General features: G+C 34.3%; 1 protein-coding gene across 2 annotated transcripts in view; it reads right to left on the minus strand.

The window, feature by feature from the left end:
• IMMP2L (inner mitochondrial membrane peptidase subunit 2) overlaps positions 1 to 14,495 on the minus strand; it is a 487,361-nt gene that overhangs the window by 86,787 nt on the left and 386,079 nt on the right. The window lies entirely within an intron of this gene.

The following is a 14,495-nucleotide window of genomic DNA, read 5'->3' on the forward strand; positions in this document are numbered from 1 at the left end:
ACTGGATACAAGATCAATCCATTCTAGCTTACAAAAGGATTTTTTTTTTTTCTAACTTAGGTAGTAAAGCTATTGTAAATGTCCCAGACCTCAGTGTAAGTAATAAATTATTTTTAAAAGTGGAATATATCTTTATATTTATATAGGATAGAAAAATGCAATGTAAAATTCTCTGAGTTCGCTCAATGTCATTATATCTTGTCACTGAAAGTTCACTTAATGTTGGAGTTTAATTTGCACTTTTACTGAAATTTCAAGACAATGAGAATACTGTGAAAAATAGGTAACTGTTGTCCAGTTCCAAATTTAATGGAAAACAAATCCTGAGTTTTTCTTTGGCTGCAGAGAAGACATGAAATCTAAAGCTACCAGTCATAAATGCTATGTAACACTTATTGTATGAAAAGTTTAAATTGGTCTCCAGAAAGCTGGCACCATTCCATTTTAAAGACATAATTTAATTCTTTATTTCAAAATCTATAAGCAGCATCTCTGTATTCTTTTTTCATACAAAACTTTGATAGTTTTAGTCCCTTATGAATCTCATTTTAAAATACATGCATTTAAATGCTGATTGGGACTTTCTCTAGAGAGCTAGGAAGAAAGGCTTTAAAGTGGAATTCTGACAGAAGAATAAACTTAATTTTTTTATTCCCAAGATAACTGAATCTCTTCCAGACATCACTGGTATCTGCTACTGCCTCGACTGGTAGACAGAACTATTTCTCCTTAGATTATACAGTTTTCTTTTCAGAAAAATCACCTAGCTGTTCTGACAAAAAAAGTCTGTGAAATCAAAACCTATTTTTATCAAATGTGTCAATGCTTTGTCTCACCTAAAGGTATTATACTATTGTTAGTTTTGTACATTAGTGTTTGTTTCTGCAGCAAGACACTATTAAGAGCACAAGATCATAATGATCAATAATGACACCATCACATGCTACAGAAGGCAACATATTATTAAGTCCTGTTGAAAAAGGAATATAATTTGAATTACATGCAGATTTATAATGTTGATGTTTACTAAATTTATTTTACTTAGATATTTGTCACTGAGTTGGAAGAATTTGTTCACTGGGTTTTTTACATGGTAAGTGTACTAGTTCTTTAATTATGCATAATAAAGTCAAGTCAGATTTTCAACAGATCAATCATCCCCTTTAAATCTTGGATTCTGTTAAAACAGTATGTCTGCTCCGACTCACATATTTTGACAAGAAAAGCAAAAATTCAGATTTGCAAAACTAGAAGAGATTGTACTTCTTTCTTTCTGAGCTTATAAACAAGAGATACTTTATAACTGGACCTACCTGGAGGTAACTGTACTCAAGGACCATTTGCTATTTGTTTAATAATTACTTTATAACATATCATCTGGCTAGCCTATCTCAACTTTTCTGTCTCTGTAGAACTTATCACAGGAAAAGATTCAAAATTCCAATTATTTTCTGATTTTTTTGTGCTCTTTTCCTATGTAATCCTGGAAACATGTTAGATTTCTTCAGAGTTCCAAGAAGATAGTCTCTTAAGAAACAGAGATTTATGCTAGTAGGGTAAAAGCTAGCTGTAGAGGTTAAATTTGGTTTCACAGAATTTGTCTCTCAGGTTATAATTTCAAGGTCCAGTGTGCTGTTTGGACCAGAGCTCTTTTTGATGGATAAAACCCTAATAACTTGAGACATAGCAACAAGGGTAAAGCTAAGGTTACTGTACTGTTCTAGTTCAGGTAGTGTGAGATTTACTAAAAAATCTGCAAGTCAGGGAGAATGTGAAGGCTCAGCTGGCAGTTGATAATTTTTTTTTTCTCTGTGAATTCTGCAGCTTTTAGTTATATATAAGCAATCTATCGCAATGTGATGAAGAACTAAGATTTCACACACTTAAAGACAACAAGTGATAAATTGAAATGACATGGTGCTGTTGCTAGTTTACTGCTGAAGTAATCCAAATACCTTTTTAGCTTTTGTTACTGTCAAATTAATTTGTGTAAAACGTGCCAGGAGAGAACTCTGAAAGCAAACCAGGGAAGATAGATATCCTATTATATTTTTCTTCATTTTTAGTGCATGACTTACTTCAGGCTGCTGCATTTCCTAAAACTTCAAACTAAAACACAGATGTGAAATAAGGCTTTCCATACAACCCACGCTGCATGTAAATGCAAATACAAGCGATCAAGACAATCTTTTTTTTTTTTTTAAGATACAGTTCAAACATGAGATGAATGTTACAATAGAAATGCAAGGTTTGCTTCTGTTATTATGTGAACTGCACCTTATTCTACTTGATGAATTTACCTTAAAAACAATTTTTGATTTGGCATAAAGAATAATGTTAGAATCTTTCCTGAAATTAGTGCCTAGTTTTCTTAGGCACAGCAAAACTTTCCTAGCAATATGAATAAAACCTTTCTCTGGTACAACCAGGAAAGGAATTATAATTACTTCTGTATTTATGGGTATATGAGAACTTTATCAGTTTATCAGTTTAGTACCATCCTAGATGACTTCTTTGTCCTAACTCAAACAGAAGAAAACAGAGAATGACACTGTAATAGAGATAAAGAACAATCCAGGAGAGTGAACATAACATCAACTACTTAGTAAAGACATCTGGAATATCAAATGAACATTTTCCGTGTGCTAGTTTTCCATAAGAAAACCAGCCTTATAAGTCATAAATCCTGCATAGAGTTAAAGATATTCCCTAAAGGAGGACATCTAGAAATGCCTTGATAGGCCATTGGCAGCAGCATCTCTGAAAGAGAAAGGTGGCTTAAAAGCATAATGATACAGCCCAGTCTGCTTTGGCTTATGTGCAGTAGAAAGCAAAAGAGTTTACTCTGGAACAAATTTTCAAGGGAAGACTGCATATTACATAAGGAAATAAATATAACATTTATGGTACACACTTTTCTGTCTGTTTCCTATAGACCCACTGAATATGTGAATAATGCTTTGCTCTCAAGACATTGTTTTTCAAACATTTGAATCAGACCACCCTTAAACTCCTTAAAGAAAGTTAGCCAGCTGGCTATTATATGCCAAAAAGAATAACTGCATCCCAGAGATCCCATTCAAGAGCATTTAGATCACCAAGTTTTTGAAGGCTATATATGGATATATCAAGTTCTTCATGAGTGACATAGAAGTGTCATGAATACATACTAATATTCAGAAATGAGTATATGCACAACAGAATGATGAAGAGGGAGCTTTAAACTAATGCAGTGGTATAACAGATTTTGGAAATCTTGCTGGAATATTAAATGTATTACGAGCACATGAATCCTAGCTCTGAGAGCAGAACTTGGGCAAGGGCTTAGTACCATTCCTCCTGAGGCTTGGACTGTGCTCAGCATGACAAGGAAGGTGACTTTGTACCTGACAGACAAGATGTGCATTGTTTAAGAACATAAAAAGCCCCACTTTACTTAAAAGTTAGGCTTGTTTCTGACTTACTAAAATCCATTTCTTGGACAAGAAGATTCCATTGTACAAACATACCTGTTTTGCACTGGTATGTGTACAACTTAATGGGGCTAATAGTGTTGCTGACTTCAATGATACCAGTAATTCCTAGCACTCAGCAGTATAAGGAAAGAATGAACTATAAATTTTAAATAAACACATTTACCACTGCTGCTACTTGAAATTGAGATACTGTGACTTATGAAATATTTACAGGAAAACTCTAAGAGTAACTAACAGTAGATGGTATATAGAAAGATGCAAGACAGTCCTGAGTTGGATCCAAAGTGACTATAAGACATTTCTTCCTAACTTGCATCAGTCAATGTAAGCATGAAGACTGCATTCTTCATTAGCATTTTTTGTCCTGTTCAATATAAATATTTGTCATTTAACAGTTAATTGTTTTGTAATACTAACAAACTTTTGACGAATTCAGAATACAATGGATACTTTGAAAATTGATGTGAACAAAAATTCACTCTGATACTACAAACATTTTAATAACTATCAATAACTAGGAGGAGTAGACTTACTCCCTGCACTGACTCCATTCGCTAAGTATAATTAGGGAACTAAGTATAATTAGGGAATGTTTTGAGTTGTGACCTTACACCTTACACCTTCATTGAAACAAGTAAAATTCTGAGGGCCTCCAAAATTAACTGACAATAAGTAACAGCTGAAAATGTGTAAGAGCTAACAGCATATTTGAGACAGATCCATGTATATGAAGCAGTTTCTCAAGTCCTATATTACAGGACTTATCAGAACACAATACACATCCGAATAACAACAACACATTGAGCTTGGTAAAGCAGAGTGTCTCATCTGTTTCCAGCTCGAGGACACAGAGAACACAGAGGCTGCAGCAATCTCAGGAACCTTGGGAGGACCATGTATAGTTTCACTCCAAAGTGCATGTCCATTTTCATACTATTCAGTCTGGAAAAGTAATGCAGGCATTTCCATTTTACCCTATATGTGGAAGCCTACATTAGCAACATTTTGAAGAACATGTTTGAATTAATAGCCCATGGTTGTGATACCATTATAAGAGTCTTTAAAAAAAAAAAAAAAAAAAAAAAAAGATTCTGGAACGCCTCTATCTAATCAATAGAATTGTGAAAAACATCCTTTGCTGTGTTCTTTCTTCCTGCCAAAGTCTCTGAAATGTGAAGGTCGCTATTACAATAGGTGGAGCCATAACCTGCCACGCAGCAGTCATGGAGAATTTTGTAGGCAGTTACTTCTTCTGATCCCTCTCCTTTTTCCATGTATTACACCTTGTTTTGGTCATAGGCTTCCCCTGGCTTTCATTAGATATATCGTGTATATGGCCAAAATTCAATGTTGGATACCAGTTTCACATCTGTTACAGAGTAGTCCAAGAGTCTGTTATTTTGGCATCCAAATTATACAAATCCCATTTTTAATAAGTTGCAAATTAAACCTGAATTGTAATTTGTATAATAGGAAAATATGTGAATATAATCAGGCTTAATACAGAGTTAAAAATATTAAACAGCTAGCAAGTTAGGATTCTTAGATTTTCTGTTATTTCTTTCATGCATTTTTAGTGGGAGGAAGCTGAACTTTTGGCTTTAAAACTTCTGAATGGCTTAACCACAAAAGAAACTGAGTCCCACTAAGGTGATCCAAAAGTAAAATTGGAAAGGATTGTAGCTCTTCAGTTTCTTCTCTCAGCTGTGTACCAAGTCAAAGCTATATTCTACAAAAAATAACTCTGGCAACACTGACTAAAGGTTTTAATAAGCTCTAACAATGTGCAGTATTGCATAAGTACCACTTAACATACATTAATCCAACAGCTATAATGCAGTGATTGCAGGGACTATGCTCTTAAGAAACACAATGGAATGACTCTTTAAGAAAATACCTGATAACTCACTTTACCATCATAAAATACTGAAAGGGTTGGGTTTTTTTCTTATTTCTTTGGTGGATGCTGCACAGATATTCGTTACTGAAATTGCATAACTTCCACCGGAATTGGAAGTGTTATTTCATGGAACAGTAGATTTTCTTTCATTCTTCCTGCTTTTTTTCTGATTATGGATCCATTATTGATCCAAGATCCATGCTTGTAAAGTGGAAATTACTCATCATCTTCAGATTTCTATCTTTGATAGGAAAGAAATATCAGACCTTACTATCACATCATGTTAACTACTACCTTGGTTCCCTTCCAACCTCATATCAGCAACTGATATCTCACCAATATTAGGCTTACAAGTTAACATTTCCTAAAACTTATAATCTGGCCTCTCAGTTTCAAGAAGATGTATTTCAAAGAAGAAGGGACAGCACTGGCATAATGTCCAATACATACATATTTCAGAACAGTATTCAATAAAACCATATTGGGATAGATGCACTGAGGGGAAAAAAGCAATTTTGCAATTAGAAAATGTGATATTGAGTTACAGATCTTGCAGCTTGCAGGCACTGTAATATATCGGTGGTGTTCAAAGGTTTACATAGGATTTGTCCTCATAACCATAGAAAGCTGCTGGTCACCTGATGGGAGATTTCTGTTCTGCATCAAATGCAGTTAAACATATTTTCAATAATTACATAAGAACAAATACTATAGTTTTATAAATGGTACATAAGTGCAAGTGGAAGAGGAAGTAGTATATACTAACAACACAGGAAGTACCGTGGAGTTATTGTTATTACATGCAGTTACTAATATCAGTTCTCATATTATATACAACTCTTTTCTAAATCTCAAGGTTTACAAGAGAAAAATTAAAACAATTGTACTGGTTCCTAGATCTGACATTGAGTTTCAGTAGCTCCTAATTGAAAACAACATAAAATGTCAAACCCTAGTAAAAGCTAACCTACAAGTGCCCAAATCCTCAGAGCAAGTAAATTAAAATAACTCTACCCAACTTTAATTAAGTGACATTGTCTCAACTAACAATCAAGACAAAAAGATTATATTCTACAATTTATTTTGTAAACATATTTACTCTTCTATTAGTTGGGATTATTCTTCTCAGCAAATGTAACCTACTGTGGTATTTACCTCTCAATAATTATTTTTATTTTTCTCTCCTGCAGTGAAAGGAAGAACAAATAACTTTAAGATTCTGCTATCAATCTGAAAGTTCCTCTAGGCAACACCATGTTTATGTTCATCAGAAAACTATTTCTATACTTTTATAGGTTGATTTCTTTAAAAAAAACAAAAACAAATCTGTCCATTCTGTGCTATTTTTACAAGAAAACATCCAGTTTCAAAAATGCTTTGATGGCTTTGATAACAATCAGGAATACAGTTATGGCTACAAAAAAATTATGACTATTTAAAAATTTAAGGTATTACTGAAATAGCTGTCATCCTAATGAACAGCTAAAATCAGTAAAATGATTCAGTTTAAACTGGGGTGCTTTACTCATTAAGTTTTGCAAAACAAGAGAAAGGGAGTGAGAAAAGAAACAGTAAACAAAAAGGAGCAATATGAATCATACAGTCCCTCGGCTTTAGTAAGAAGTTCTTGTAGACTTAAAAAAATATATACACAGACATTTGCAAGATCAGGTCCTAGTGATTTAGCTCTAATTAAATATTTCTATTTGTTTCATAACACACCTACAGAATTTGAAGTGCTGCTTAAAAAAAAAAAAAAAAAGTGTCCTGTTAATATATTAATATAGTATTTGAGGAAAATCTTTCTTCTCTGCCTAGCCTGAACTTTAAACATGGCCAAGTTAGGAATATCCATGCCACCTAGTATACTTTCCATATTATTCCTTTCAGAACAGAGGGAATACAGATAAAGGTGTGCAAAAAATATTTGCACAGTCTGAAATGAAATTTGATCCACTTTTTAATCCTCTGAGAGAATGTAACAATAGAAAAGAGAAGTAGTACTACAGTAGATAAATTTACCAGTTTTCCACTCTTTTTAAATGTGGCTCTGCCAGTGTTAACGCATAGGACAGTGAACTGACAAAACTTTGCTGTCCGATCTGTTACATAGGACAGTTTACTGACAAAATAAAAATTGTTTTCATGGTCACACAGAATCATATAGGTAGGAAGGGACATCTGGAGGTCATCCATTCCAACCTCCTACTCGGAACAGAGCCAACTCAGGTTGCTCAGGGCCTTGTCCAGTCAGAATTTTTTAACAAGAATGGAGATCTTACAAACTTTCTGGGTAATGAATGCATGGCATGACTTCCCCCATAATGAAAAAAAAAAAAATATTAGAAACTATCTTAATATCTATTCAGAATTTCCCAAGTTGTGACTTGTGCCTATTGTCTCTTGTCCTACTGCTCTTCATATCTGAGAAGAGTCTGTCCATGCCTTCCCTGTACACTGTACTGTAGCTGAGGACAGTTGTGACCTTTCCTTGCAGCCTTCTCTGCTCACGGCTGAACCAGCCCTGTTCTCAAAGCCTTTCCTCTACACCGTGTGCTAGAGCTCCATCATGGGGGCCTTTCACAGGTCTCATTCCTCTACATCATTACAGCTCTTGTGCACGGAATCCCCAAAGCACAGTACTCCTGACTGCACATGCATCAAGTAGATGGAAAATGTCACTTCCCTCAAATAATTTATAGAATTATTAGTATTTCTATTAATATTATTGATCATATTTCAATAATGTTTTGCTCCTAAAATAAACAAACATACACTTGTAAATAAATAAATATGCATTGGTTTGGACATTTACTGATGTATAAACATACATTTCTAACCTCCTAATATGGTGTGCAATCATGTAAACAAGGTGCTACACTAAAGTAGTATTATTTTAGGATTGGGAGATTTAATGAGATGTGTACTTATTACACCAAAGCATTTATCTTATCCAAGAATGGAATCAGGTACATAATATCCTATACTTCTACAAACTAAAATTTAGATCTTTATTTTAGTAATCAGCGACTGAGTTTTGACAACGTTCCATGTCCAAGGAAGTGAAAATAGAGAGAAACAAAAACACTCAATGAATTTTTAAATGATGTCCTGGCAAATCTTAATATGAATGCCAGCATGAATCAAAATTCCCCACAGATTTAAACCATAGAAAAGTCAACAAAGATTCCTTTGGGCCTCATTTCCATTAAAACAAGTAATTTATGAGATCCTGTGTAGAGAATATAATGCTACAAATTCTGCAGAGTCATTGAATATAAGGGTATTTCAAGCTGTAACTTCTGAGAAATAGAATTGTAAGGAAAGTGAAGAGGTATAAAGGATTAAGCAAATTATTATATTTGAATACAGAGCTGTTCAAATTAGTTAATTACAAATGGTGGTATGAATCTGACAGATCATTTCTTCTATTATTTCATTGAATCAAGCTGACAGTGCTTCAACTTTTTGTTTTCCTGGTTTATTTCAATGTAAGCAAGGTCAAAAACAGGTTTAGGCTATTCAGCCTACCATTCTTTCCAATGTGGTTGGAAAATCCTTTAAAAGTACTTACATTCAGAAATACTCACCAAATATTTGGATTAATAATTCACTGTGCTTGAGTTTATGTCATAAATCCTGTTCCATAAGCAGGATGACTGAAGCTTTATTAATGCTAAATAACAGTAACACTTCCAAATGCACTAATAGAGAAAATTAACTAGAATACGTTAAATATAAGATTTGACATAACTAAGACAAAAACCCAAACTTTCTGCTACTTCACAAGTCCTCATGAGCGTTCCATTGCTAAGAAACAGAATAGACTTAATTCAAAGCTTTTAGTCACATGATGGTAGCCAGGCTGCTTGAAAGATTAATTTTTATGCATTGGTTTAGGCTACAGTCAGGCTAAACATTTTACTTGCCAAGAGAATTAGGACAGCCATAGAGGGCTTTTTATTCCCTATACTGCAAATTCAGTTAGTCATGATAATTTAATGGACAGTGAGGCCACAAAATCTTATTATCAAGGCTTCCCTTCAGCAGCTCCTGAAGTATTGTCATTCTCAATAGAGAAGCCACCATCCCAATTTGCATCTCACATATAATATTCTCTCAAAAGGGACAAGCACATTTACCCTTCGAGGTTTATTTATCATCAGTCATAACACATAATGTCCTATCTGTTTTATTCATCATAGACTTTTACAAGTTCAAGCAGTGCATGCATGCTATTTACTACTGGTAACTTCATGCACCATATGGAAAGACTTTTTCCTGGTTGTAAAAAAATTTATCTATTTCATTTTTGCCAGTGGTCAGGGATAAATATTATGGAATGCCATTGATTGCATATTTGCATTACATATCCTGTTTAAACACAGCTTCATTTCTTCTTTAATACCCAAGAGAAAAAGTAGAAAAGTCACCGATCCCATAAGAGTCATGCTACTCTCCGAGGCTACATTTATACAGCAAAGTGAAGGTGCAAGCACTGGTCACAGTGGTAGAAAAAAGAAAGTAGAAGAAGCTGCAACATCAGCTAGCAAACTGATGCAGACAAGTCCTCAGTAGGTCATTCCCAGCCTTCACTGACTGCTTTACCATCACTGTTATCCTCACCTACATTAACTTTATGAGCGTAAGCACAGATAGGTGTTTACTTGCTAAAATCACACTTTTGTTTCACAATGCTTGACTATCTCCTCTTAACTTCAGTCTAAACTAAGAAAAATAGGGTTTGGGACCCTGCTTTTGAAACTGTTTGTCATAAGCGTCTCTGAATGGCTGGTTGGAGTATGGGGACACAAATAGGGTCACCGGATATTTTGAGACCTGGAAGAACTCTCTGTGGGAAGAGTGTGCCCTGCCTACACACCCTACTGCACAATTTACCATGGTGTTGTTTAGCACACTGCTGTGAGCTGTTAAATTCCCACCTTTTGCCTCAGAAGCTGCTCCATTTCAGGGGGATATGTGATTCTTGCACTAGTTTATAGCTCATAAATGAAAGCTTCAGCAGATGGCAAGATCATCACCAAGATGATGTGCACTTTTAGGACATGTGGCACTTGTTTGGTATTATGTAAGTAATCCAGAGCTGTGGGAAGATGTCTGCTTCTTCCTTCAACTGTCCTCTGTACCTCTCTTAGAAGAAGACAGAGCATAGGAAGCAGGGCTATTCTCACAGGCTGCAGACCTCTTGGTTCAAATATTTCCTTTACCAGCAGTCACACACTGTACTTCACTAAAAGTGTCTTATTTCAGTTCACCTTACTGTCCAAAGAATTTTCATATTTTCTGTTTTTGACTACTCGTATTCACTAACAGTAGTTACAGAGAGAAATACTGGATCAGTTTAAAAAAATAATTATAACAGGCCACAGTCCATTACTGTTATTAATTGAATTTGCCCATTGAGGGTTAACAGTTAAACCATTTCTGTCTTATATCTGGAAGAGATTATGATAGCCTTTGAAAAGAAAATTAAAATAACTGACAAACTCAATATATTCACTTGTTTTGAATGTCATTCTAGTCTATAGAGTTTTCTAGTCACAGCCTACAGGTTTGTGCTGCTCAAAGAAAAAAAACAGACAGGAATGTTTTTCAGAGAGTTTATTGCACGAACTTACAGTGCTTATATGGGCAATCATAAAAACGGCCTCTACAGTAATGCTGACTAAATGCAATTTACTCATTTGAAGCTTATGAATGTAAAGCTTCTGTTTAAACAAAAAGCCAGGCTCAGGTTCAATGGGATTTAGTCTGAGAGTAAACACATTAAAAGATAGATGTATTTTAGTAAAAGGACTAGGATAAGGACCTGGCTGAGCCAAAAAGATGTTTTATGACAAGGTACTCAACCTACCTGTGTCTGAGGTTTCCCAGGAAGATAAGGAGGATAATAGCCTTTTTGCCCTTACACTGGATTGTGAAGCTTAACTCATAAAGAGCCTTATCCAAAACCATTAAAGCCGGTAGAAATCTCTCATTGACTTTAATGAGCTTTTGTTCAGGTCCTTTACAAGACAGCTGAAAGACTGCCTTTGACTTCAACCTCTAATTTTATAAATCTCTTTCATATCTTCAGCTTGGAGGCATTTGGAAACATAGAAATGTATTAACAAGGGTATTATATTTACCAAAGAAATCCCCATAAGATAAAATTGAACTTTTTTTTTTTTATTATTTCCGAGAGTGCTATTCACTGCATGTGTGTATATCCAGGAATATATATATATGTATCAGTTATTGTATGCACTTATTAATAACTGTTTCTCAGATACCCTTACATGTTGGTTGCATAACCACCTCTGCACTGCTGGATGCCAACTCTACACATTTAATCTGGACAAAGTACAGTTTACAATGACTTGTCCCTTGATTTTAGCCAGAGTGACAGATCCAGAATACAAATTGTCACTTTGTTTTTATGCTAGTATTATCCTGGCTGTGCAAGCAAAGAAAATAACTGATCTGGCACAAAGTTAACCCTTTAAAATCTTTAAGAAATTTGAAGCAGCAGAGGAGTTTAGTACCTGATCAATTCTTCACAATGTGTCTCCTGCATTTCTGACCTAAGAAAGCAGAAGCACTGCCAGGAACAGTAATGTTATATCTCCTATGCTGTTGAAGTACAACCTCATAGAAAAAGGCTCCCCAAAATAGGAAAATTACCAGAAGTGAAAACAAGAAGGACAAACTTTAAAAACTGGTATCATAATTATATAAGCTATTCATTATTACATTCCTGGAGTATGCCATTTAAGGAATGCTAAGCTAATATCATAAAAGCTTGACTTCAATCTATAAGAATTTGAAAACAGTAACAGCCAATTGAGTAGAAATCTCTATTCTAGTTCACGCAATTGAAATAAATTTCCAGAGATATATAATTTTTTATCCCCTTAAATAATACTAAAAAGATGAAAATTCTCTGAATATTTATTGGCTTTTATTCAAAACAGCCATTTTCAGCATTATGAATGACTGACATGACATATTTCCAAACCTGAAACAGCAGTATCAAAGCAATACTATTATATAACAGCTGCCATTCTGTATTACACAAAGCATTCTTTTTTTAAAGACAACCTACAATAACCATGCACTACTTAATTTAGTCCAATGTTCTGGAAAGGTAATTAATATTTAAGTTTTGATCACATAGAAAGTTAACAGCATTTCTAATTCAGCACTACCCACAGATGTCCTGTTATTTTTGTAATATCAGTTAAGGTATTAATTTTATTCAAAGACTCAACTAAGCAGAAAGGAAATATTAAACTTTTACAAATCTTAGTTAAAACATTTTCATTTTATTTACACACTTCAGGAAAATGTCTTTCTATGCCTTAACATTCCAATTTTACTCCTATAAAAACCATGCAATAACAAGAAATATAATTTACTTGATAATGTTTTTATGAACCAAGTAAAGATAATTTCATCTGCCAAGGTTTTACATTTTAGAAATTCATTTCACTCCAAAGGTACATCTAATTTAGAATTTGATCGGTATCAAGGTTTTTGCTTTATCAACCTAACCCATTAGGCCATTACACATATTGCTATTCTCCAAGAGAAAAAATTATTCTAACATCTGTTCTCAATCTGGTTTTCCATAATTTCCTTTTATGCCCCATGTAACTCATTAAGCTCATCTACAAAACATTACTGTGTCTACAGTATATATGCCCTTCCACTATAAGATTGCATGAAAATTGAAAAAATTGTAGCCTACAACATAATCCACTTTAAAAATACATTATTTTTACCAAATCTTTTGATCCAAGAAAATATATCTGGTTTTGCAAGTCAGAATTGTGACACACATATCGTTTAACCTAATCTCTTAAGTGACCTATATTCTAACTGAGAAAAATGGGTTCATGTCTTACCATTGTGCAGTCTGTTCCTTGTGACTGGTTCAGTGTTATGAGACAAAAAGTGTTTAAGAAGCACATACCTTCTGAATGTCTTGAAGAGAGTGATTTTAATATTTTAATTCACTTGTGCAAGTGATCTCCAGAGTACAGCAGACAAGGGGGTAGAAAATGTCCCAGTAACCTAAAATCTAACATGTGTAGAATGGAAAGGAACCTGGAGTCCAGTGTGTCCTAAATACATTTTCCATTTTCTTCTACAGATTAAAATTTTCTATATTTTATTACTCTCAAGCTAGTTTCCAACCCCATGATCTCTTCTGCCCCCTTTTGCCTGCATTCAACAATTGCTCGTCTAATTTAATTTCAGAGGAAAATACTTATTTACAGCTGACTTGCCCATAAGGTATTCATCAACACAACACAAAGGTCATTTTTCCTGCAGAAAGCTAAAGTATTCACTGTCAAAAAGCATCTTACTAGCTCTCAAAAAGTGTCACTGCTGTAAGAAAAGTGACATATTATCCGATGTTAGCTAGCAGCTGATGACTGATGTAAGGTCAAAGCCTAATCAAGGTGATTTTCTAATATTTATAAACATCAGTGAATTGAGCAAAAATCTGAGGGTATTTAGGTTTACCTCAACATGCTATCTTGCATGAAAGCTGCATGGTGCCTACCTTGAGGATTTTACCTTGTATTAATTTCTGTGTGAGCTGCTGTAAATCTGAAACCAATGCCCAGCTGCTAAAGTTTCCTTATGCTCTGATTTTACATTGGCAATATATTTGTAAGTGAAAAGAAGATTAGTGGGTTTATGACTAAGATTTATCTTGGGAACAGAGAGTGAGACAGAAAAGGAGAAGCCTACTAAGGGAGGAAAGGCATACCTTCACAGGGTAGACTGAATTAAATCCTGCAGGAAAGAACCTCTAAAACTAGTTGTTAGCAATCTTAGAAGATAGTACCAGGAAAATAATAATGAAAAATAGCAAGAAATATCAGCACAAAAAAAGCGAGACAAACCAAAAGAGAGGCAATGGCATCACATTCTCCAAACCAGGCAGTAGGCCTTTTTTGATTTTCTTCCTGAGAACAAATTATTTCAAGTTAATAATTGGGCTACACTTCCAGAAGTCAGAAAAACTTTTAAGGTCCTTACTGTCATTAATTCAATAAGAGTCAGTGAGGTGATTTCTGTATGAAATAGGTATGAAATGCATAAGA

The sequence above is a fragment of the Strix aluco genome, chromosome 5 (assembly GCF_031877795.1).
Source record: "Strix aluco isolate bStrAlu1 chromosome 5, bStrAlu1.hap1, whole genome shotgun sequence".
In the NCBI taxonomy this organism is placed as follows: domain Eukaryota; kingdom Metazoa; phylum Chordata; class Aves; order Strigiformes; family Strigidae; genus Strix; species Strix aluco.